We start from the raw sequence: 23,532 nt of genomic DNA, 5'->3' as shown, positions 1-23,532 counted from the left end.
CACGAGCCAGATGCTGCCTCTTTCACTATGACCCTTTGAGCTCTACCCTCAAGCCTAGCATGGCATGAACCTATTCATCTCACAATTGGATAATTTGTCCTGAAAGATGCTGTGAAGAACAAGTGGAAAGAAAGAGGAGGATCTAAAAGCTAGGACCACTAAATATTTTCACAAAAAATAGCTATAATTTCTCATGTCCTTTGTATGTACAAATAGTCTTTTACTACACCTTTTAATGCACAAATATAAATGAAATATATCTGCATTGCACAATGGTGTTTGGTGCAAAGATATACCTTGTGTTCTGAAAGCTGTACCCTCTAGCATACCATGCTAGCCATAAGTGTATGTTTCCTTTTGCATTCATACACTGGCTACTGTTCCTGAGTTAATAAATTCCCTACAAGCTTGTGTGTCTTCTTGTCCAAAAGATACTTGTTATGCATAAAATCTGCAGAAATATGTTCATTTTCCGTATGGCTACAGCACAGGAACAGGAAGCTCTGATATCACTCAAGCTTCAGTGAAGTGAGATATTTTTGCCAATGTTTCTAAAGCAAACCAAGCCTTTCATTAGCAACACTTTGTTGTTGTTCTTTTTTTTTTTTTAATTAAAATATTAGAGTTTGAATCCCTCCCTCCCACCCCCCCCCCAACAATAAAGAGTCCAAGGGAAACATACTTGTTGAGAAATTGTAGGATTGGAGCATATTTCTTTATAAGTAATTCTGTACTTTGGTAATATATTTTAATCCAAATCACTTGAAAAACTGACCACAATACAGTCAATGTATTTAATTACAAATAATGCTGCTTTGACCTTTCTCCATCTACATGTACACATTTCACCCTCTAGCAACTGCCTTTTTAAAATTCACTGATGACATATTTTTATTAATAGACAAAAGACAATTGATGATATCCACAGATCTAAAGCTTTTGATTTAATCATCATGTTCCCTTGATTAAAGAAACTGCTATTCTTTGGTCAATTATTCCTGCTATTATCTTGGGTTGATTTTCCTGGACCATCACACAAGTGTTAGAGAAACAAATTCTAATAAAACTGGTGCTTTTGTGTGTTATTTGAAAATGTTGATTGACCCTTATTTGTGCTGGAAAAACAAACCATTCAATAAGAAACAGCTCTCTGTACTGCATACAAGAAATCTATGGCATGGTGCCATAGATCAGTTCAGCAGAACAGACCTGTACAATCCTGTGTCTCAGAAGAGGTCAAAGGTGCCTTGGGGCTGCTTTAAATGATGCCAAGTAAACACATTTCTGAAAGAACTATATGTTAACTGAACATTGTTGTGCACTATTTTTACTAACAGCAGGGTGTCTGTGCTATGACTGGTTGGCGTGGATCTGTCAGAAAACAGCTTGAGCTTTGTCTCAGGAAAATGTCTTTCCTCTTGGACCAGGCACTATGCAGGAAGCCCTGGCTGTGCCTGGATCTCCCAAGCCTCTTAACACAGCAGCCTAGAGCACCAGAAATGAAAAGATTTTACCTGCTCCATATACCAGTTCAGCTGTGTCTTCAAGACGAAGAAGCCCTATTGTAAAACATTTTTAATCCTGTACTGGCCTGTCAGGGCCACCTGTGCAACAGACAAGGAAGGCTGTGCTTGATCAAGCCTATCAGCTTGCTTATTCCTGCAAATACCTGAGGCCAAAACTCAATTAAAAATATCTTGTCTGTGACTTTTGGAAATTTTGTAAAAACATCCATGATATCCTGTCCCCATTAAAAGCAGTGACAGAAATCCAGATGACATCAATGAATCCAGAAGATATTCTCTGCAACCAGTTATGTGACACTGTGCCAAGCAACCTACGTAATCCTAGCTGAAAATTACATTTGCATCCTACCTGTTTACATGAGCCTATTTTCCAGTGAAATCTCTGACAGTGCAAATAAATTACTTTTGCTTTGAAAAGCCAGTTAAGAATTTGCAAGCTTACTCACGTACCCTTACTGAGTCAAAATGCTTCTGATTCAAAAGTCTAGTTCTTCCTATTATGAACTGACATTCTTCTTCAGTTCATGTATCTTGAAAACATCACTGAATCAAGCGAGTTTATTCATGTGGATTTATTTAATATATTGCATGTTTAGAAACCTGCAGCTTTGTTTTTTTTTGTTTTGTTTTGTTTTTTTTTCTGTGTTTGCTCCTACATCGTGCAACTGACCCTCTGTCCTTCTAAAGAGAAATAGTTTATTTCCAGTTATACTAAAATATGATCTGTAATTACAATTCTACATTAAGGGAGATTTCTGTACATATACAGGGGTGGGTATAGACTTTGTCCTTGATGAAAGATTCCTGAAGTAGTTGTGTTCTTGCAGATTTCCCTTGGAGATAATCACACCATTTCAGGACACAATAGTCACCAGCTACAATACAACCTACTTTAAACAGAGAATTTGAAAGAAACATACAGACTTTTGTCCTAATAACAAAATATTCAGTGGCCATGAAATGCAAACAGTAACCTGGTTTGTTGCCACAATGCAGTTATTTTATCTGCTAGCTAGCTCTAAAAGAAGAAAGCAACCTCATCGTAAGATTCAGTCATAGAATCACAGAAATTAAAACTGTGAATTACTAATGTGATCATCAAAAGTATATCACTCCAAAACTATATTACTTTGGTACATATCTTTCTTATGTACCTTTGATAATTCAGACAAACTTTTATTGGATTTCCCAGATAATAAAACCTGTACTGTTGTTTTTCAAATGACTTTGCTGTCTAGCCATTATATTCTAGCCATTAGAAGTGTTTTAAACACTCAGTTTAAATTTGTCTGTATTTTATTTCTTCTTTCTTATGAATATGTACCCTAAAACTGCTGCCTTAAAAGGATCACCCACCTACATATGTGAAAACTGTTACCATGTTACTTTCACTCCTTGTTTAATCAAAGTAGATGTATTCAGCTTCAAAATTATTCCCAGCTGATTTTTCCCATTGATCAAAGTATATTATTTCTTCTAGGGCTGGCTTAAAAAACTTGAAAGTTTTGCACAAAATTTTCTTTTGTAAAATTGCCACTTGTTTCCCTATGAAAAACACTTATCCAGGTTAGTAGTGACTGAAATTCATTATCATATAATGGCATCTGGTATTATTACAGATTTCTTTCCCCTGTGACATATGTTTTCAATACTGCAATTTATGATACATCTTGAATGCGCTAGCAGATAGTCAAAATCACGCAGCAAGCGTGCAAAGTTCTGAGCCAGACACAAATTTAAAATAAAGAAAGCATTTCAGTGTCAGTGCCATGATTCAAATGTTCTTTTCCCAGCTAGGATGGACTGATAGTTAACATATTTTGTTATCATGTCTTTACAAGATGAGTTTTTCTCTTGCTCCAACTCTGTCAAAAGATGTTCTTAGAATTTTCAAAATACATGTAAGAATTAGGAATATGAGTTCTATTCATTTTCAATTAAAATCTATTTTATTTCTGAGAGACAAATTGTTTGGGATTTTACATGCATTTGAAAAATTACAGATTTTGCACTATTAATTCATTGATTCTTTTCCTTTCAGTCTCCCCGCTCCTCATAATTTCCAAAACTGTTGGCCGATTTTAGACAAAGACTAGAAGGAGCTCAACACCTTACAGAGAAATCTCACAGCTTTCATCAGATATGGCACCTGGCTGGAGGACACAGACCCAGGTTAATGTCCTACTCATAATAGAACATCAGTTGTGGCTGATGATCTTTTTTCATTGATCTCTTGCTATCCAGTCAGCAGTTATTCTTCCAACACATCAGTGCAAATGTAGCTCTCAGCTACTAAGGATATCATGCCTTCTGCCTAGCTGATATCTGAAGACATGAAAGACTGATGAGGGGACTGGGAAAGCAAGTCTAATGGAGTTGGGCATAAAGCTCAAGCTCAGCATAAATGGACAAGGCTGTGACAATAGGGCTAAGAAAGGGATGTAAGAATATCAAATATAAATCCTCAAGAGATCATTTCATTAGCTCTGTTCATCACAAAACAATTTGTATTATTATTTCTGTTAAGAAAACAGAAGCCAAAACACAAACAAGGAATTATGATGATAAAATAACTCCCTTTTACAATGACTTTTGAACACCAATAGGAACAGAAAATAAGCTTACTATCTAAAAGAAAATGCATCTTCATTTTAGATTGTATAGATTGAACACAGCCAGCTAAGGGATCACACTACAGAATTTTGCAGAGGAGCTTGAAGGAGATACACAGCTACATGATATTGCAGTTAGTGTGATAGCATCTGAGCAGTCACAGCACCCCACGGCACTCAGCACAAGGCATGCACACAAACAAAAAAAAATATTTTCTACTTCTCATGTGATTTTATTTTCACCCACCTGTTTTCATGTATCTTATGTATACATAAGGATAATTCTGGTGGCTGAAGAGGGAAACCTCATTCACAACAAAAAATTTTTTAAAATTACCTTAAGTCATCTCCTTGTAACAGCTAATCTGATGGCAAATTTATTAGTTTTCTAAAGGTAAATGGATAAGATGACTGTGTGATGGACCCCAGAATGGTCCCAGTAGTATTCTGTCAACTTGCTGTCAATTTTCACTCCTTCTCATGCTACACTCGTAAAAAAAGCTCGTAAAACCGGATGCTATGTTACTGATGCAGTAAGATCAAGTTACATTGATATTGCAGGGGGAGCTTTGTGAGTAATTAGAGAATACTGGACTGCTGGGCTGCCTGGCTGGTACTATCTTGGTTAGCAAATTTATCTCAGAGAAGGGCTAAAAAAAAATTAATATATATATATATATATTGTCTAGTTCATTGGTTGGTTGGTTGGTTTGAAAGAAAAAGGGGGAAAAAAAGACAGAGAGCAGGGAAAGGGAAAGGGACAGGGAAAGGGAAAGGGACAGGGAAAGGGAAAGGGAAAGAGAAAGGGAAAGGGAAAGGGAAAGGGAAAGGGAAAGGGAAAGGGAAAGGGAAAGGGAAAGGGAAAGGGAAAGGGAAAGGGAAAGGGAAAGGGAAAGGGAAAGGGAAAGGGAAAGGGAAAGGGAAAGGGAAAGGGAAAGGGAAAGGGAAAGGGAAAGGGAAAGGGAAAGGGAAAGGGAAAGGGAAAGGGAAAACTTGTTTCAGTTCAGAAAATTAAAAGCCTCACAGTGTTTATACAACATGTTGGTTTGGGGAATATAGTAAGACATAACACAATCTCTCAGTCAAGAAAAGATTGTGAGAAATTATTTTCAAAATAATAATAATAATAATAATTTTGATAAGTATAGCAAAACTTATCCAAACACCAGAAAATCGTAAACAAAGCATCATCCCTCTCCCTGCTCAGTGTTACAAGATTGCTTAAAAACAATTGATTTTCAGAAAACAGCATAATTTGAATCTTCTTTTATGTTTTCTGGAGCTTGGGAAACCTTTGATTTGTAAGCTAAAATCTTACTTATTTTTTAATGTTAGTGTTCCACCTTGTAAAGACCTCCACAGGGACAGAACTGCAGTTACCACCAAGTATCCCTCAGGTTTGTAGTGAGGTTGTGAGAAATTGAGAAATCCATTCTCAGGAGTCCTTCACTGCTGTATTTTTTCACAAATATCTCATTACCTTCCTTTGTTTTCTATTTCAAGGGCAATAATTCTATAGAAGCCTAAGCAAGACCTTATTCCTAATCCAAACAGGAAAGTCAATTGCAGAAGACAATTCTCCTCCAACCATTGCTGCAATGTACATTATGAGCAGACAAACAGTGTCTTTCCCCCTGATCTGGAGATCCAGACTGACCTTCTTCCCCCTCAGCTGTGGGATAACAGTGTGGGCAGCATATGTGGGGGTTGGTACATAGCCTTCTCACCTGATAGAGAAGAGACATTTTATCCCTTTTATGTCATTTCACTGTTACATGGAAAGAGAAAAATGGTAGACTACTTTCAGCTAGTATTGAAAAATCAGCACTGTATGACTTTATTCAAAGTCCTTCCTTTAAAAACTTCCTGGGAATATGAATGTTCCACATGCAACAGAAAATAGCTATAGCTTGGTCATAACTGGGGAAACACAGCGGAGAACTGTTTGCAAGAAAGCAAGAAATCTCTTTTTTCCTCCTTTCATGACCCCTTCCTTTTGTGCACTGGAGGTTCTTAATGAAAAATGTGCACTCAAAAGATACATATGAGCTTTTTACAGTCTAGCATGAGCAAAGAAGCAGCTATTCATAGAAGCAAATGCCCACCAGCTTATTTGAAATACTGTTCCTGCTGATAGCAGAGCAGCATTTAGAACAGGGAGTTTGTGTTATGGACAAAGCATTTTTTATAGTTACTATGTGATATGACAAGAAGAGAATACAAAGAAAAGTGATGAGAGGAAGGCAAGGACAGAGCTGATGTGGTTTCATCAGAATTACTGTAATTACAAAAGTTTTCAGGAGTACTGTGTACGTGGGTGCACCATCCTCTATTGAATGCTTGAAATGTATCACCTGTACCCCTGAGTATGCTGACAGCAAATGCAGTACTGGCAGGAAGATGTGGGGACCTGATGCCATTGCTAGTCAGGCTGTGATGCTCCCCTGATCGTCACGCTTTCTTCCTCTGTTCTTATGCATCCTATTCCAGCTCCCTAAGTGGAGTCAAGCCATCCAAAGTCACACTCAAAACAGGGTCCACAGAAAAGCAATTAGATCCCAGCAACAGTCTTCTTGACTCCAGAATTCTCAAAGCTAGGTAGGTGTTTCACTACTCTCTGAATCCAGATGCAGTTCTCATATAAAGACGCCATGAAACTCCTCCAGGCAACACTATTTTTTGAAATGTGTTTAGCCAAAGAAACATAATTAAGAAAGCATACTTGGACCTTACTTTGTTTTTCAAGTAAATTTCAAGGAAAACCAAGCAACAGAATTTCTCCAAGTCCTCCAGAGCAACAGAGCCAGAGGAAACCGTACTATGACATTCTCATATTTCAATACTGCCCATAAAACTGCAAAAAAGGGGTGACTCCATTCACTAAAATGCAGTTATTTCTTGCTGAAAGAAGCATTTGTTTAAGAGTAATGTAAAGCATTCCATTGGAGTGATTTTATTTGCTTTCTGTATTTTAAATAAGGGAAACAACTTTCTTGCCACAGGTATCTTGAATCGCCATAGCAGCTAACAGAGAAGTCATTGCTGTAGTCAACTCACTTGATTTTGTCCTTGGTAAGTCATACAATAAGCTAGTAACGCATCAATTGAATAATACACCATGGAATATTTTTTTGAAAATAATTATAAGCTCTGTTTTTCCTCTGTCCGTGCGCTAAGGGTCTAGTATGCTGTTTCCATTAATGTAGCTACTTATGCCATGAAATACCACTGAAATCAATGGGACTATTTATGGAGTCATTTGCTATTCAAAGGGCTTGATTCTCTGATTATTTATTCTGGTTTTTCACTAGTGTTACTCTGCTTACTTGAACAGAGTTACTTCTATTTTAGCTGATGCAAAAGAGACTACAGTCAAAGGTGACAGAGTCTGGCACTAAAATGCTTTGTAAATAGTTGCTTCAAAATAAAGAAAAATAATGTCTTTGGATAAGTGCAAATCACAGTTTAACAAAAAGTGCAATCTGGATTTTGCAAGTTCAGTGGGATATTCCAAACAAAAATTAATGCTCAAAGGTAACATTATTTTTGAATCTTGAATGCTCACTTCATGCTTGACAAATAGCATCTGTCTACAATTAAGTCTTGCCTCACTGATGTCATTAGGAGACCTTAAACAGAGATCAGATTTCATCCAGGGGAAGTAGACTTACAAAGGCTTTTGTTAACAAAGTTCTTCATTTCATAATGTGGAGGTGCCCAGCTCATGAGCCCGTCCAGCATATTTCTGTTATTTGAGTCAACAATCTACTTCCAGGCGTGGATGAGAACCAAGCCACAGATGAGATGTGTAATTCTGACAGCAAGAGCATCTTATTTCACAGCCATCCTAGCAGTGTGGTCCCCTGCCCACAACACAAGCATCCTGATTGCCTGATAGGTACAAAGCTCATCCCCTTGCAGTCTGGGGTTGTGATACCTCCCTTTTTTGACATTTCCAAGACAGGCAGGGAGCAGGAGGTGACCTACAACTGCTTATGTATGAGCTGTGTGAGAAACAAAAAGGCTCCTAGGATGCACCAGACTTATTGTGCCTGCTTTGTTCAGGCTCTGGGTAAATGTGTGCATACTTTCAGATTTTATTCACATGTGAAGATCGGCTGTCCCAGGCATGCATGGTGGGTGGCATGCTGTGGCAGGAAGAATGGGCTCCACAGTCATAATTGGTAAGCTTCTGATGAGCTGACTGAGCACAGTACACATCATGTAGCACTTTTCACATTGCCAAGTTAACAGCTATCACCAGAGGTAGAATTTAAACTGCTGGAATAAACAAAGTCAAGGGGAAGTATCTTGCTGAAATGTCACCTCCCACAGAGCTTGTGGAAAGCCATTACTATTGTAAAGATGCATATATGGGATTTCAAAATGTATATTATGCCTTAAAAGATATACTTCAAAAATGCAAAACATACAGCAAGGGCAGACAATTATCTTTCCCAGAGTTTAAATAAGATTGCCATTTTTTATGTGTTGGAAACTTCCTGGTAGCTTTCAGATGGTTTATTATTATACAAAGTAATCCGTCTACCTCAACTAAAATAGTTCACTTGAGAAAAAAAAAAAAAAAAAAAAAAAAAAAAAAAAAAAGTAATTTGTGGTTATAAACTTTATAGAGGTTTAACTTATCTGCCTTACTTTGTCTGAAAGATTGGGCTATAATTTCAGACAGCTACCAGCAGAATTAACTGGCTCATGAATTGGAAGCACTTTATCTAAATGCCAGCTATAGCATTGCTGGAGCTTTTTCGAGCACCCCATACCAAACTAGCCCCAGAACTGGGGTCTCAAGAAAAGCATCTTCCTTCTTTATTCTCTCCCTTCTTCCAGGACTGTCAACATGCTTACCTCCAACTACTGTGTTTCCAGTGGCCTGGCTTTCCCAAGAGAGCAGAGGATGCCCTCACTCAGCCCAGCTGGTTCCAGTGGGCTATAGGAACGCGAACTGATAGACCGAGCCGGGAACCCAGCAGGTTCCCTGGGGTGCCTGATGCTCAAGCACAAGTAGTGTGGCAAAAGGGATGTGGCTGCATGGAAGGATCTGTGGGGCTCAGATGAGGGCCCAGGTGAGTGCTGAGCTTCCTCCTCGTTCCTTCTCCCTGCCCTCAAGAGCCAGGGCACAAAGCTATGGCCCTGAAGCACACTGAGAGCAGCTATCTTCTGGAGCTGGTGAGATCTTCTCTGGGAGGCAGCCCCAACCGCCGAACAGGGAGGAACATATCGAAGGCTCTGAACCTACCTAATATTGGGCACAGAACAAAGACTGGGTAGCTAGTGAAAAGCTAGTGACGTTGCTGTCCCCACAAGAGGAAACAGACTGGAGACTGCATGTTTCACAGAGGTCGATGTAACGTGTTTACAGCAATCTCACCTGGAGGGACCGATGGGTTGCCCTGTCCTGCCCAGGACCTGGTGCTTCAGCCTCAAGACCCGTCGGGCAGCTGGAGCGGGCGGGAAGAGCGCGGCGGGGGCTGCAGGTTGCCCGGGGCTCGGGTTGCCCGCAGCGCTCCCGGCACCGGTCCCGGCCCCCAGCAGACCCCGGCCCCGCGGCGGGGCGGTGCCGGCTGCCTGGACTCGGGGCGTGCTGGCGGATTTGGTCATGCCAAGGGTCCTTTTTTTTTCCCTTTGCTAGCACTGGTTACCCAACCTGTGGCACTGTTGCACACGATCGCTGGAGATAAAATACTGCTGGAGTGCGGGTAATAAAGCTATTCAGAGAAGACCAAAAGCCGGCAATAAGCAGGTGTTACCTTGGTATCAAGCACTATTCTGCTTGAGATCCTTGACACACACGGCAGAGCTGAATCTTTTTTTAATTCTCCTCTCCCCCGCCCTTTCCTGTCCCCATCGCGGAGGTGACCCTGATGTACATGCTGTATGTGACACACGCACATGATAGCGCTATCACCACGGCTGCGAAATCTCAGCGTGGCGGGCATTTCCCTGGCCCTGGCATCATTCAGCCCGTGCACTGGGGGCTGGCGGAGGAGGGCGGCCGAAGTGCTGCTAACAAATTAGAGAAGTCAACAAGTCTCAAAGGGGACAAAGGAAGGGCAGGAGGGGTTGGAGCAGCTCGGAGCCCCGCGTCTGGGAGAGAGGCGATGCCCAGCATTCCGGGCAGAGAGGGAGGACAGGGGAGCCCGCTGGAGTGGGGCACAGCAGGGGTATCGGGGCCGGACCCTGGAGAGCCCCGCCGGGGCTCCATCGTGCCGGTTGCCCTGCTTTTGGATTATTCCTTATCCCCGAATTGAAAAAAATAGAAGTTTTTTTTATGAAGGGTCCAGACAAGCAAATGATTATTTTGCTTCTTGCTTGTCCTGAGGGCTAGAGACTAATCTATTTAGCCCTTTCGTTGGTTTGAATTGATGTCAGGAGGAAGAAACACACCCAGGAAAATTAGACAGGAGAAGGATCGCCTTTTGCTAGAAACGTATTTTCGTTACTTTAATTTATTTGTGCTTATTTTTCCCACGTCGGTTCTCCAATTGTAAGGAAATATACCAAGTGTGAAATAAACACTTCGACAAAGCAAATAACAGTTATTACTTCAACCCGTCCATAAATATGGTATAAAAATAATAATTGATCACATTACTTTTCATTTCCCTGCTTCCATTTTTCCGAAGGACACCGTGCAACGAAAACCACCGAGAGCGGTAGAGGAATGAAGCATGCCTTGAAGGAAGGGTGGCCGTGCCACCAGGCGAAGGTCCTGCTGGATAGAAGTGACACAGCGCCTCTTCCCCGTAGAACGGCTCAGGAACGTCCTCTGACAAGTGTGGCAACGAGGAACAGGATGGCAGAAAGGAGGACTGGGGAGATGCTCTTCAGGCTGAAGGCCAGTTCCGAGCTTACGCCTGCTAGCGTGGGCGGCGGTGCCCCAGCCTTCAGGACCCCGGTTTCCCAAAGCCATGGGGTTTAGGCGCCGCTTGTCAGGGCAGCGGCCCGGTGGCTCTCGGAGGACGTGTGAAGGGGCAGCAGTGTGGTTGAGAGCCGGGGCCGGCTGCGGAGCGCTGGGGGACTCCCACCCGTCCCGTCCCGTCCCGTCCCGTGCCGTCCCGTGCCGCCGAGCGGTGCAGCCCGGAGCCGAGCTGTCCGCAGGGGTGGCGGGGCGCGGGGCATCTGCGCTGCCCTTCCTGGCCAGGGCGAACACCTCAGGCCAGGAAACCACGTGTGGCCCCTGTATGTTTTTCCTCATTCTTCTAGAGGACTCATTCTCCTCTCGAGTCGAGAGGAGGCTGTGCTCCGTAACAGCCCTGGTGATGTCAAACAAGCTGGCGAGATCCTAATAGTCCCCAAGAGAGGGAAGCTGGGTGACGGATGGCATGGAGCACCACGGGAAACCCTTCCACTTGCAAAAGACCAGCACTCTCGTTTTCATCACCTCCACGGCTGCCAGTTGTGCGTTATCCTCTGAAAAATTAGACAGTCACATCTACCTGCTTCTGCGGGAACAAAGGACGGCCAAAGGGGGAAAAAAAATAAATAAAAGGAAATTACAGGTCTCAAGTTTTCCTTAGTTTATCTGCCAAGGCTTCCAAGCAGGAGGGAAGAGGAGCCTTTGGCTTTTTGCTGTAGGAATTTCTGCGCATTCCCGACCGGAGCGAGGTCTATAAACCGCTAAGCACCTCTCTCGATTATGTTCGCGTTAGGTATGATGATCGTGATAATAACAACAACTCCGAGAATTATGAGACAAGAGCACGTTTGACAGTGTTGGAGAAATTCAAATACAGCTGCATCGGCTTTGTCTGTGGTTCAGTCACATTTATTTCCCCAAGCTAGGCAGACAGCCTGAGCGAAGCATGACAATGAGTTTTGTAAATAGCAAATGGAAGGGTTTGCTGGGTTGTTGGTTTTGTGAGCTTTTTCTTTTCTTTTTTCCTCTACTCCCTGTTTGATTTTACTCACAGTCCAAATAACCTTCCTCGCAGAACGTTTCAAACAAGAGAATGTGAGCGGGAGGGGACGAGGGGGGCTCGTAATTGCAGGTTCCCTTTGGAGCTGGAATTAAAACGCTGACGGCGTGTGTTGCAGAGGAAAGGTGCAGAGGCAGCCTCCGCTCTGACTGCAGGACGGCTGTGTTGTCACTGCCTGCCGTTTATTTACAGCCAAGCACTGGAGAGCCGACGCCGCTTCGGCAGCGGGAAAGTTTGGGGCCCTCCTCCTCGGGCCCGGGGCTGCCGTGTGCTGCGGGGGCTCCTGGGGCTGCAGCCCCGCTCCGCGGCAGCGCAGGGAGCGCCCCAGGCCCGGCACTGGTTGGGCAGTGCCGCTTCTGCGCCGGGCCTCTTGAGCTGCGTGTTCTGAATAGGAAAATATATACATATATATATGTGGTCAGCTGGGGGGTGGCTGAAAGATGTCTTAGGAAAGTAAGGAGGTGGACGTCGGGAGGGCTCTGAGCCCAGTGCCCTGTGCCAGACCCGCAGCCCGGCGGTGCGGCAGGGGAGGGAGTCACTGCGTCTTCGGGCACCAAAATCCGCTCCCTTATTCAGGTCAGGTCACCACTCCTAGGGACTTCTGCTTTCACTGGGTGAGAAATGTATTCCTTCCTTCTGTGAGGCTGGTACACCATCCCCCCTCCATTGTGTCAGGGGAGAAGAAAAAAAAATAAAAGGGCTTGTTCTGCACAGAGGACTTAAAATACATTTGCAAAAGTGTCTGCAGCTCTTGAAAACTTCCCCTGTTTCCTTATCAAAGCCACCTTCCCGGCGGGAGAGTCGGGAGAGCTTGTTTGTTTGTTTTGAGTTGCCTTGAAACACTCAGTCTGTTGCCTGTTATTGCCTAGCGTGCTCGGCTCCTCACGGCCGGCTTCCCCGGGCGGTGCCGTGGTCCTGGCAGCCGGCTCCGCGCCGCTGAGCGCTTCACCTGATGCACAAATAACCCCCAAAGTTTCCCGCAGAGCCCATTGTGCTTTGCTAAGTTTGGCTGAACATACCCGCCACTATTTGCCTTGGGCTCAGCCTCCCAGCCTCTCCCCGCGGCTGCCATTGCAGCTCCCCGACCGGGCAGGAGGGCGACGGAGGCCGGGCCTCGCCACCTTCCCCCGGGAGGGCCGAGGGACCCGGCCCCCCTTCGGGGAGCCCCTCAGACTACGGACGAAGCCTGCCCCGCTCTTGCGAGGCGAGGAACGCGGCTGTAAGAACGGAGCGCAAACGTGTGTTTTGTTTGCCATTAAGTCGATAGAGCAGACGAGGTCTGCCCGGGGGAAAAGATGACTTGAGCTGTTAATGAGAGCTGACACTGCGATTTAAACAGGATGGGCTCGCTTTGCCAGCGGTGTCTCAACAATATTGCTTCTATTTAGTTACTTGTTCCTTCCTTCAGGGCTCCGGGAAGTGCCCCCGAAGGCGCGGGCAGTGCTGCGGGGTGGTGCCGGCCCGGGGGCGCGTTGGAGGGGGAAGGTGGCAAGGGCCATCCCCCCCCCCCCGCGCTGCTCCTTTGTTCCCATGGAGGTCCTTAGTGGGGAAGAAGAAGGGGAAAGAGCTTTCATCTTTTTGTCTCTCAGTGCCCCGTGGGGGTGAACACGCAAAAAGGACACCTCGGAAAGGGAGCGCGCGTTTTGTATTGATTTCAAACTTGCACGGAAAACTTTGGAACCTTTTTTTTGGGAGGGCGAAAACAGAGAGAGAGGGGGAAGAGCTGTGCCCGCTCCGTAGCAGAATCACGGGGAAAGCCGCAGGCTGAGGGGTGCGAGAACCCCTGGGGAGGCGGGCGGGCGGGAGGCCCAGGTAGCGCCTCTCCTGCCGGGCCGGCTGCCGGCCGCGCACGGCGGGGCTGCGCTGCCCACCGCGGGCCGCTAGATGTCGCCGGCGCCGTTCGCATCGGGCTCCCTCTCCGCGGGCAGGCGGCGAGGGCGGGCGGCCCGGCTCCCCTGCCGGCCCGGGCACGGCTCGGCTCGGTTCAGCCTCGGGAGGAGACAGGGGGACGGCGGGAGCCCCTCCACCGGGGCTCGAGGGGGGAGTCCCGAGGGTCCCGGGGACGGGGAGGGTTCTGCGGGTTTCTCCCTCTGTTGGTGTCATGGGGGCGGGGGGGTGTTAGGTGAGGCAGTTTGTGTGTGAATTGGGCCGAAACAAATTGTCTCTGCGGAAGCTGTCGGCAAAGGGGGTGTCGGGCTGGGAGCCCGGGAGCCGAGCACCCGCAGGGAGTTGGAGAGGTCGGGCCGGGGAAGGGTGGCAGGAGGCAACCCAGGGCAGACCGGGGTGCTGGGCGCCTGGGGGGGGGGGGGGGGGGGTGCTGAACCAGCATTGCTGGGCACCCCGGGCTCCCCCGCCCGCTCCCCGGGGCCGCCCTTGACAGAGGCAACGCGCGAAATGCGCGGCTGGCCCTGGGAAAGGCTCCAGAGATGAGCATTTCTGTTGTGTGAAGTGCCCGCATTAGCAGCCCGAACACGTAGGGAAAGGCTGACATCTGCGGTTTGGTACGAGGCACCCGAGAAATGACAGACCTCCCGGTTCGGAGGGGAGCTCCCGCCTCGGCTGCCGGCGGGGAGGGACCCGCGGGTCCTACGGGAGCGGCCGGTCCGAGGGATGCGCACCGCACCTCTTAGGATTTCCCGAAGTTTAAAAGTAGGGATGCTGCACAGTCTCTCTCGATTTGGGGCATTCATTGTCAGTGCTACGAAGTGAGAAGATAGAGGGAGACCTCGGGCGTAAACTTTGAGTGAGGTTCCAGTCGAAGCACGAATAATAATAAAGTTTCCCGGCTTTGTCCTCGGTTTTCAAAACAACGCATTAAATCGAGAGTGTACCGTGGGTAGTTTTTCCCAGCCTTTGTGCCAACGCACAGCTGCTTTTGACTCCTCACTGCACAGATTAATCCACACCTGAATTTTTCCAAGCCCATCCAGACCTCTGGCCTGAGTTAAACAGAGGGAAGCCGGAGGTACTTGATTTGCGAGGAGCCGCGAGGGCTGGCAGGACCCGCATAGGAAGGGAAGAGGTTGGGGAACCGGCTGTGGAGCACCCGGGCTGCGCTGCGCTTCACCGCCACGGGAGTGAGGGGCTGCACGGGGCACTTTGGGATCCGGGCTCTTAGGGACACACGCGGCAAAAGGGCAGGCATTTGGAAACTTGTCGAGAGTGGAAGATAAATAAGAAATGGACAAATAAAAGTAGGAGAAGAAAGATTCGTTAGGGATTAAAGCAAAGAAACAAAAAGAAATATTGCAGAAAGAGGAGTCTTAAAACTTTCTTCTACCTTCCCTCTATTTTTCATGGTTTGAATTAGGGTATTGGAGTGGTAGCACGGAGGATATATCACACCTCCATAGGTGTGTAGTTGTCTGATCAAAATATTAAAGGACACTCTAGTTCGATGAGTTTCCCAGCAAGGGTTATGAAAGGAGCAATACAGCTAAATTGCACCTTTAAGTACCATGGTAAGGGGCAAAGAATGTATTGCAAGAACAGATGAAATTGCACCTGGGATAGCTGGTATTTATTGTCTTTACGCAGAAGAAAATAAGTTAAATTAAAGTTAAAGAAATGTTAGTTAATTCTATGGCACAATTCCATGGCACAAACTGTTATCGGTCAAATTGTTTTGTTTTCAGGGCACTTTTGCAAGCATCTTCCACACCCTTGGTTTGAAGGGAGAGATCTCACGGAGTGTTTTGCATTTTCAGGGACCCCTGAGAGAAAAGAGCTACTTTACAAGGAGAAAAAGTGTTTCTTCCTGGAGTTCAATTTATTTTTTAAATGCCGTATCTCAGAGAAAAGGCCTCTTGTAACAGATTCCTAGACTGTGTCAAATTACAACAACCTGAATAGTAAGAAGCTATTGCAAAGCAAATATTGTGATCGGTGCGGTGGGTAAAATCGGAGTCGGGTTTATAGAAGAATATTAACTCTGTTTTTATATTATTATTTTTTTAAATCAACAGTGATTAGATTTGTGCTAAGCCTGAAGACCTTTTCCTGTAGATGGCGTCCTTTGGGTACTGAGTAATCAATAATGACAGAGTCGTACTCAGGAGACTTTATTAAGCCTTGGATAATAAAATAATTAATAATCCTTTTTTAGTTATATATTTATTGAAAGTGAAAAAAACATTGATTTATCGTAAGCAAAAGTGTGTTTCTCCTTCACGTGGATGCAAATAAAAACTGTTTGAATAAATAAGTTGTTTCTGAACATTTTGTTGTCAAAGTGTTAAATGTCCCCGTCATTTTTATTCAAACACTAACATGATTACAGCCAATTATATATTCACCAGTGTTCTTTATTTTAGAGTAATTGTACTTGTCACTAATAAAACAGAGACATAATGGATAGCTACTGTTCTGAATTTTAAAGCAATTTTCTGTAATTTGATTGAATTATACATCGTCTCCACTACTTTTTTTTTTTTTATTTCTATATTTTGAAATCCTATTTTCTTGAAAATTGCAGCTCTGTTCCTGTTTTGTTGTTCCTGAAGTAACGAAACCTTCTGTAACATTTATAAATAGAGCCTCGTCCCTTTTGAAATGTGGAAAATCATAATTTCAGCCCCAACATACTGAAAGCTTTATACTTAAAATCTCAAAGTCCAGAGGAGCTCGTAAATCAAAACACTTGGCTCAACGTGATGTCCTTTGAGATGAGAAGCAGAACATAAAAAGAGAAAACAAAACTGCGCCATGCATAATAAGGTTTGATCACTTTATTGTAATGATTCGGTGTGCTTCGTGGGGCTCAAACGTAAAACACGTCAAGACAAGCAGTTCAATTGCTAATATTTACCACGGGAGAACAGGTAGACACAGAAAAAAATATATATATATATAACGCCAATTACATTCCTCCAAGCAATTAGAGCGATTATCCGTATACTGTTCATATGTTCCTTTAGGTGACGATTATAGGTAACGAGTCCAAGAGCTACTTGAATATCTTGAGGCACATACAACAGAGACACAGAATGATACAGAACTATATGCAGATACCGCACACTCAGAAAAATATTGAGCTGCGTTATTATACTGCTCTTTGGGTTGTTTTGCTAAGGATGAGCTCTCAGAGGGTTGTTTTTTGTTGTTGTTGTTGTTTTTCAAAGCCGAAAACATGCCTTTAATTTAGCAATTGTATCAACCATCAACGCGATAAAATGTGATCCGCGTTGTCGCCAAACACAAATCAAGAAATGATACAAAGGCTTTCACAAGTTAATTTCATATGACAAAACACGTGCCCACCACAACAGATAAAGTTAAACTATCATTTGCAAACCGTGCGATTGCATGAAAAGGTATCTCTAAGGTGCATTCAGCATAGGCAAACACGAATGTTTTTCCGCAATTCTTTGTACTGTAAGGCAAAGATAAGCTAAGGCACTGGAATCCGGGTGGCTCACTCCAAGAGCCCTTTACTGAGCCCCTTAGTGAGACTTCATGACGACCCTCAGTGAGAAAATGTTCCTTGCCTTTTTGCAGATTCAGTATATTATAGCCACACAATTAGCTTGTATTCGCCTCAGAAGGGGAGAAAAATGTGATCTATTCCTAAACGGATATCGTTATATCCCGTCCAACGTGGAAAAGGACTCCTGCGCCTTTTCTCTACGCCTCTTTTATTGATGTTTGGAAATGAGCATGAAAATAAAGTGCAATGCCATCCTCTCCTAGTATTCTGCTAGTAGGCAAATGGAAATTATTTATGTGTTGGAGTTTCCGCAGCTACGGCATGATTTCATTATTTAGGTGGAGTTTATAGCTTGGTTATAATAAACATTGTTTTCTGAAAACTCCCTAGGAAACAAAACCTCGGTGTGTGTGTGTGTGCTCACAAGTCTACACGAGCGCCCCATCTAAAAGGATGGAGAGGAGAAGAGACATAAAGGAGATGCATCCCGGGAGAAATGTTTCTTTCAACATTTTTCCTCTCCGCATTGTTACTGCACGGAAAGTCCGTCTGCAGCCGCTTCTCCTTCTTGGTCAAATTATTATCGAGGCAAACCTACAAACCCCAGGCTTTAGCGAGGCACCGTCCGTGCTCGGTGGGAGGGACATAAATGGGATTTAACTTGTTGCCAGTCATTTTTGTGTGTTTGTTTGTTTGTGCTGGTGCTCTAAAAGCGAAACAAACTCCAGAAACAAAGCGGGGGGTGGGAGGGTGGGCTGGGGAGGGAGGGAGGAGGAAAACAAGCTCTGTATAAAAGACATATCATATTAAAATAATACATGAACACACCCACTGATATCAAGGGTACGATATCAGCCCTTCCCCAAGAAACTTATTTATAAGTGGTAGCAGTTATAATCATCCAGCAAGCCCCTTACCATCACTCCCCCCTCTCTCCGCGAAAGAGAGAAAGGGGGAAAGGGGGTAAGAGAGAGGGAGAAAGCGGGTAAGGGAAGAGAGAGGGGAGAGAGGGGAGAGAGGGGAGAGAGGGAGAGAGGGAGGGAGGGTAGGAGGGAGGGAGGGAGGGTGAGAGAGAGAGACAGAGAGAGAGAGAGAGAAAGAAAGAAAGAGAGAAAGAAAGAGAGAAAGAAAGAGAGAAAGAGAGAAAGAGAGAAAGAGAGAAAGAGAGAAAGAGAGAAAGAGAGAGAGAGAGAGAGAGAGAGAGAGAAAGAAAGAAAGAAAGAAAGAAAGAAAGAAAGAAAGAAAGAAAGAAAGAAAGAAAGAAAGAAAGAAAGAAAGAAAAAGAACACGGAGACCACCCTGTCCAATATACAAAGTGTTCAGAACAACCGACATAAAGAGCCCACTCCTACGAGCCCTCCTCATGCCGGGGACCGAGGAGCAAGCCAAGTCTGCTTCCCCAGAGCCTCCTTGCAGCCCGAACGAGCTGCATCTCCGACCCCGTGCCCGAAGCGAGCGGCAGCCCCTCGCCCGGCACCTCCTCCTCCTGCCCGAGCCCCGGGCATGGAGAAGCCGAAATCGGCTTTGCTCCGAGGCTCGCCAAGTGCCTTCTCGTAGACGGGCGTATAGCTGTTTATGTCTTTTGTGCTACCTCCAGCATTTTGCTATGGTTACAAGGAGGCCCCGGGGGGGCTGAGGGGGGAGAGGGGAGGATGTTGCGCTTTTGTAGGCCCTAAAAATCGCATCCGCAGCTCATCTCGCCGAGCCCGAGATTCCGCTATAAGCCAAGGGGTGCGGTGGAAGCGCGGTGCGAGGAGCGGGCTGCGGCGGGGCGCCGAGCAGGCATCGCGGCACAGCACGGCTCGGCACGGCTCGGCACGGTCAGGTAGGATGGGCACCGCCCGGGAGCCCGCGCCCGGCCGGCTTTTTCGGAGCGCTCGGGTGAAATAAACCCCGGGGAGGGCCGGTGGCTGCCTTTGTGCTGGGGGAGGGGGAGCGGGCCGGGGGGGGGCCCGGAGGGGCGGGTGGGACGTCTTTCCTCTCGAGTTACCGAAAAACTGCAAAACCAGATCCATGTGTCATTCGCTAAAGATTACGATTATAAGAGGCTAAGGAGCTTTAGGGCCACGCCATGAAAATATCATAGCGAGAGTTTCTTAGGAGTCAAAGAGCACCTGGAAGTCTCTCCGGCAAAAGCGCTGTGCTAGCCAAGAATGTTTTGCCAGTAAACACTGGAGAAAATAAAATGATGTACTGAAACCTCGAGAACAGCATGCGACATTTAACCTGCCCATTCTCCCCCACGTCTTATTGTCATCGCCTGCATAGCTCTGTGGATAACTCTTAGGGGATATTTTAATTTCCGTTTAGATTCTTAAATTAGGAAGAGCTTTTTTTTTCCTTTTTTTTTTTTTCTTTTTTGTTATGCGATGGGACGTATTACATAGGCAGGTGTGACGACTCTTAAACGCACACATATAAAAGTACGTCTAAATTTAGGATTTTTTTTTTAATGGCACGTCTTAACGTTAAAGTTGGCAGAGAGTGTAAAAATATTCTGTTTCGAAAAATTCTGACACACAAAATCTAATGGATGCTCTACTTTCTATAGGTAGGCTTTCTATGGATGCTATTCTACAGATATAGGAATAAATAAATCAAAGCTTTAGCTCCTAATAAAGGTAGCTAATTTCAGACCTCTCCACCCCGTGTAGCCGCCGTGGAAAACGCAGCCCCCGATGCTTATTCAGATCTCTTTCTGTCACTGCTCTGTCTTGTCTTACGCTTACGGCACCAGCAAAGCTGTCCCCTGCAGCAACAGCTTCCCATTTCCACATTTCTGTGCAACCTCTACCGTCCGAGAAACTTCCTAAAGTTCAGCATTAGGGGAACTCTTTGCACCTAGTCGATTAATGGCATTGTTTTAACGCGCTCTCTTCTCTAGCTGCGCAGCCTTCTCAAAGGTATACAGTGCCCCGCTGGCTGTTCTTTATGGTACAGTGCAGCTTCTCAAAAGATCATCGGATGGAGAAATTTAGCTCTTCTTGAAACATTTAAGCAACTGAGCAATTAGTTCTGAATGGGGGTGGGGGGAGGGAAGACGAGAGAGCTTAAAGGAGGGGGGAAGAGGAGATACAACACAACTAGCCCGAAAACAACAGGGGTGGGGATGCATGGGAGGGGGACTTAAAATGTTTGTATTTAAAGGGTGCTTGCAAGGTCTTTGGCACAATATGTGCTGCTCTCCTTAAAGGGGCACTGAGTGCCAATAACCATTAGTCATCCAGTAGGGACTTTTCATTACAGATCTATCTTTAGGGGGAGTTCCCCGAAGACTCCGAAAGGAACATAGCTGCGGATTTCAAACATGGTCCAGTTCGATTCACACAGTGCCTGCGTACCTGCTTCAATAGAAGGGAAAGATACTCACCCGAGTTTCAGGAGTGTGTGGACAGCCCAAAGATCTCTGCAGCACTTGTGTCCTCTCTGGAATACTATCTTGCATCCGAGGCAGTTCCCAGTCTACATTTGATGTTAACATTTAAGCTATCTCAAATACAAGGCTCTCCCATAGACATTTTTTCCAGGGTTTTCAAGCAAATTTCTTGGTGCCACAATGTTATGATGGAAGGATGCTGAAATGACAGGCCTCGTAGACGCTTGTCTTAATCATCGGCTTCTTAATTTAGTTTTAGTGCTGTGGTTTTGTGTGTGTGCGTGTGTGTGTGTCTGCGCGTGTGTGCGCGCAAGAGAAGCCTCTGACAACCTGCAGCTTCCTAATGACTGACGAGGCAGGGCTGCTGCAGCAAAGTAACACTTCCCTGGTGTGAAGACCTCTTACTGGGAAGTTTAGTTCACTACTGTTCTCGCAATCCTAATCGTATAACCTGTAACCAAAACCCATGGAAGAAGGATACAGCATGCTAAATAGAGTAACTTCTAATCACTAGACGTTATCACCACTACCAGCTGTTACGGATTAACTGAAAGTTGGCTAGAGACAGACACCTAAACTTAAATTTTCAAATGCGGATATAAGGGTGGACCGCTGAATACTTCTTCCTCTCCCTCTTTGCCTCCATTCATCCATCTATCCATCCATCCATCCATCCACCTCCAGTCCCATTCACCCCTCTTCAAATTGTTTGACCACCTCTCTCTCTTTGTTAGCGCACTGCTCCGTCCCCATTCGCCATGCCTGAGCAGCGGGGTATCGGTGTCTGCTGAGCAGTCCTTACCTTAATTGCCCAGGTAACCTGGGATAAATAAGGCAAGCTCAGAGTCAAGGGGGGATAGAATTATATATGCATACATCCAGGCATTTACTGTACCGAATGCGACGTTACTGATTGTTAAACCTAAGTGTCCTGACTCGTTTCATGTAAGCATGATGCCATCGAAGCGTGGTTATTAAATACCCTTTCTTCATGGCTGAAAAAACCCTCATTCATTTCTTAAGCTGTCAGGACATTTTAGCAGCTTAACCCCTTGAAAAAGCCTGGGAGTACAGAGCCGCTATAGCCGTGTGAAAAGGGATTGAAGGCTAGAGCTGAGGGGGTGCACCCTATCTGTATCCATTGGGCTTACAGTGGAGACGGGCTGCTTTTCCTTCGGCCTCTGATTCTTAAAAAAAATGTCAGGGAGAAAAGTGCGCGGATGAAACACTATCAGTGCGAATTATATCCAGGAACTCTGTGGAGACTGCTGGCACTCAGGCAAATGGCGCTTCAGCCAGGACGTTTCAGCTCAGGTCTTCACCCCCATCCCGGGTTCGGACATCCCCAGCCCATCCCTGGCGCTCAGCGCAGCAAGTCCACGGCCGAGGGCGAGCGCGCAGGTGAGGGAGCACCCACGCTCTGCAGAGAGCTGGGGCTCAGCTTCACACCTCGCCGTGGTTCACAAGGTTGGGGCCGTGCGCTCCCAACCCCCGTAAAAGCTTTTTCTCCAGTCACCCCACAAAAACTTTCACGTTAAAAAATACTGCCATTATGGACAAGAATCCGAGTTTGAGCGGAGCTGAGGGGTCAAAGCAGCCACTTATTCAGGGCTCCAACATACAAAGCTAACACTGAAGTGAATGGGAGTCGTGGCCAGGTCAGAGCTAAGAGAACTGGCATTAGAGCAAGACTTCCGCGTTTCCAAAGTAAATATCTCCGGTTTTATAAACGGAGAATCTTCTGGGGAGGAAAAAATGGCCAGACTCGAAAGTTATAGTCCAGCAGAAATAATAATTGACGTGGCTTCTCTTACATATCCTTTTCTGTCCTATAAACAGTGAATTAATCTCAAGGGCTTGGAACGATATGTACTACATATTGGACACAACATTTCCTTTTTTGGTAGAACTGTATATCCACGGCATTAAAAATATATATAATATAAATCCTTAGTTTGTGCACAGTGATTTATTCTGCTGCCGTGACAAATGACTGAGTGTTAAATCGAGATCACCAAACGTTTTAAAAGCACGGTATTAGACCTTTTCTCAGAAAAGCAAAAGGATGAAACGTTAATTTTCTTCCCTGCTACGTTTTCATCCCCGATTACAACGCGAAGTAAACTCAGCTTTGACCTGAGAAACACCTCAGAGCATTAAAATTTCAACAGGCAATGTCAGTGTTACATTAAACGAGAACTCCTCCAGTTTGCTGCAGAGCTGGGATTTGAATAAAACGTTCAATGTTAACAAACAATACACACGTTTGGCACTTTGTGTATTAAATGGATCAAAGAGATTTGATAAGGCACAATACACCATTTGTACAGACCTGATTGAGTTAATATAATATCAGCAAATTTTACAGCGAAATGAATCTGTTTCTTTTCTTTGTGTTTAAAACCAGCACAGATTACAAATTTTAATGATCTGAAAATGTTTGGTATACAAAATCATGCTTATTTCAGTATTAGCAAAAACACAAGAAATTTTTCAACACAAACACCCAGCTGTGTCTATTTTAAAAGCAGTTCAATGACAGCTTGCACTTATGAGCATGCAATCAGCTAATTTCGCTTTTTTTTTTCTTCTGTGTTAATCAACACTTTCCTTCCTGCATATCAGAGTACAAATAGTATAGTTACTCCACATCAGT

The 23,532-nt window shown here is 45.0% G+C and overlaps 1 long non-coding RNA gene across 1 annotated transcript in view; it reads right to left on the bottom strand.

The window, feature by feature from the left end:
- Window positions 1-23,202, bottom strand: part of LOC311437481 — a 105,269-nt gene extending 82,067 nt beyond the window's left edge. The window contains exon 1 of the long non-coding RNA XR_014693505.1: window positions 20,871-23,202. This is a non-coding gene — a long non-coding RNA (uncharacterized lncRNA). The remainder of the gene's footprint in view (window positions 1-20,870) is intronic.
- Between the last annotated feature and the right edge of the window lie 330 nt (window positions 23,203-23,532).

This window comes from Aythya ferina (genome assembly GCF_964211825.1).
Source record: "Aythya ferina genome assembly, chromosome: 5".
NCBI classification, from domain to species: Eukaryota; Metazoa; Chordata; class Aves; order Anseriformes; family Anatidae; genus Aythya; species Aythya ferina.
The sequence above is the reverse complement of the archived record's forward strand: the minus strand, read 5'-3'. Positions and strand labels throughout refer to the sequence as shown.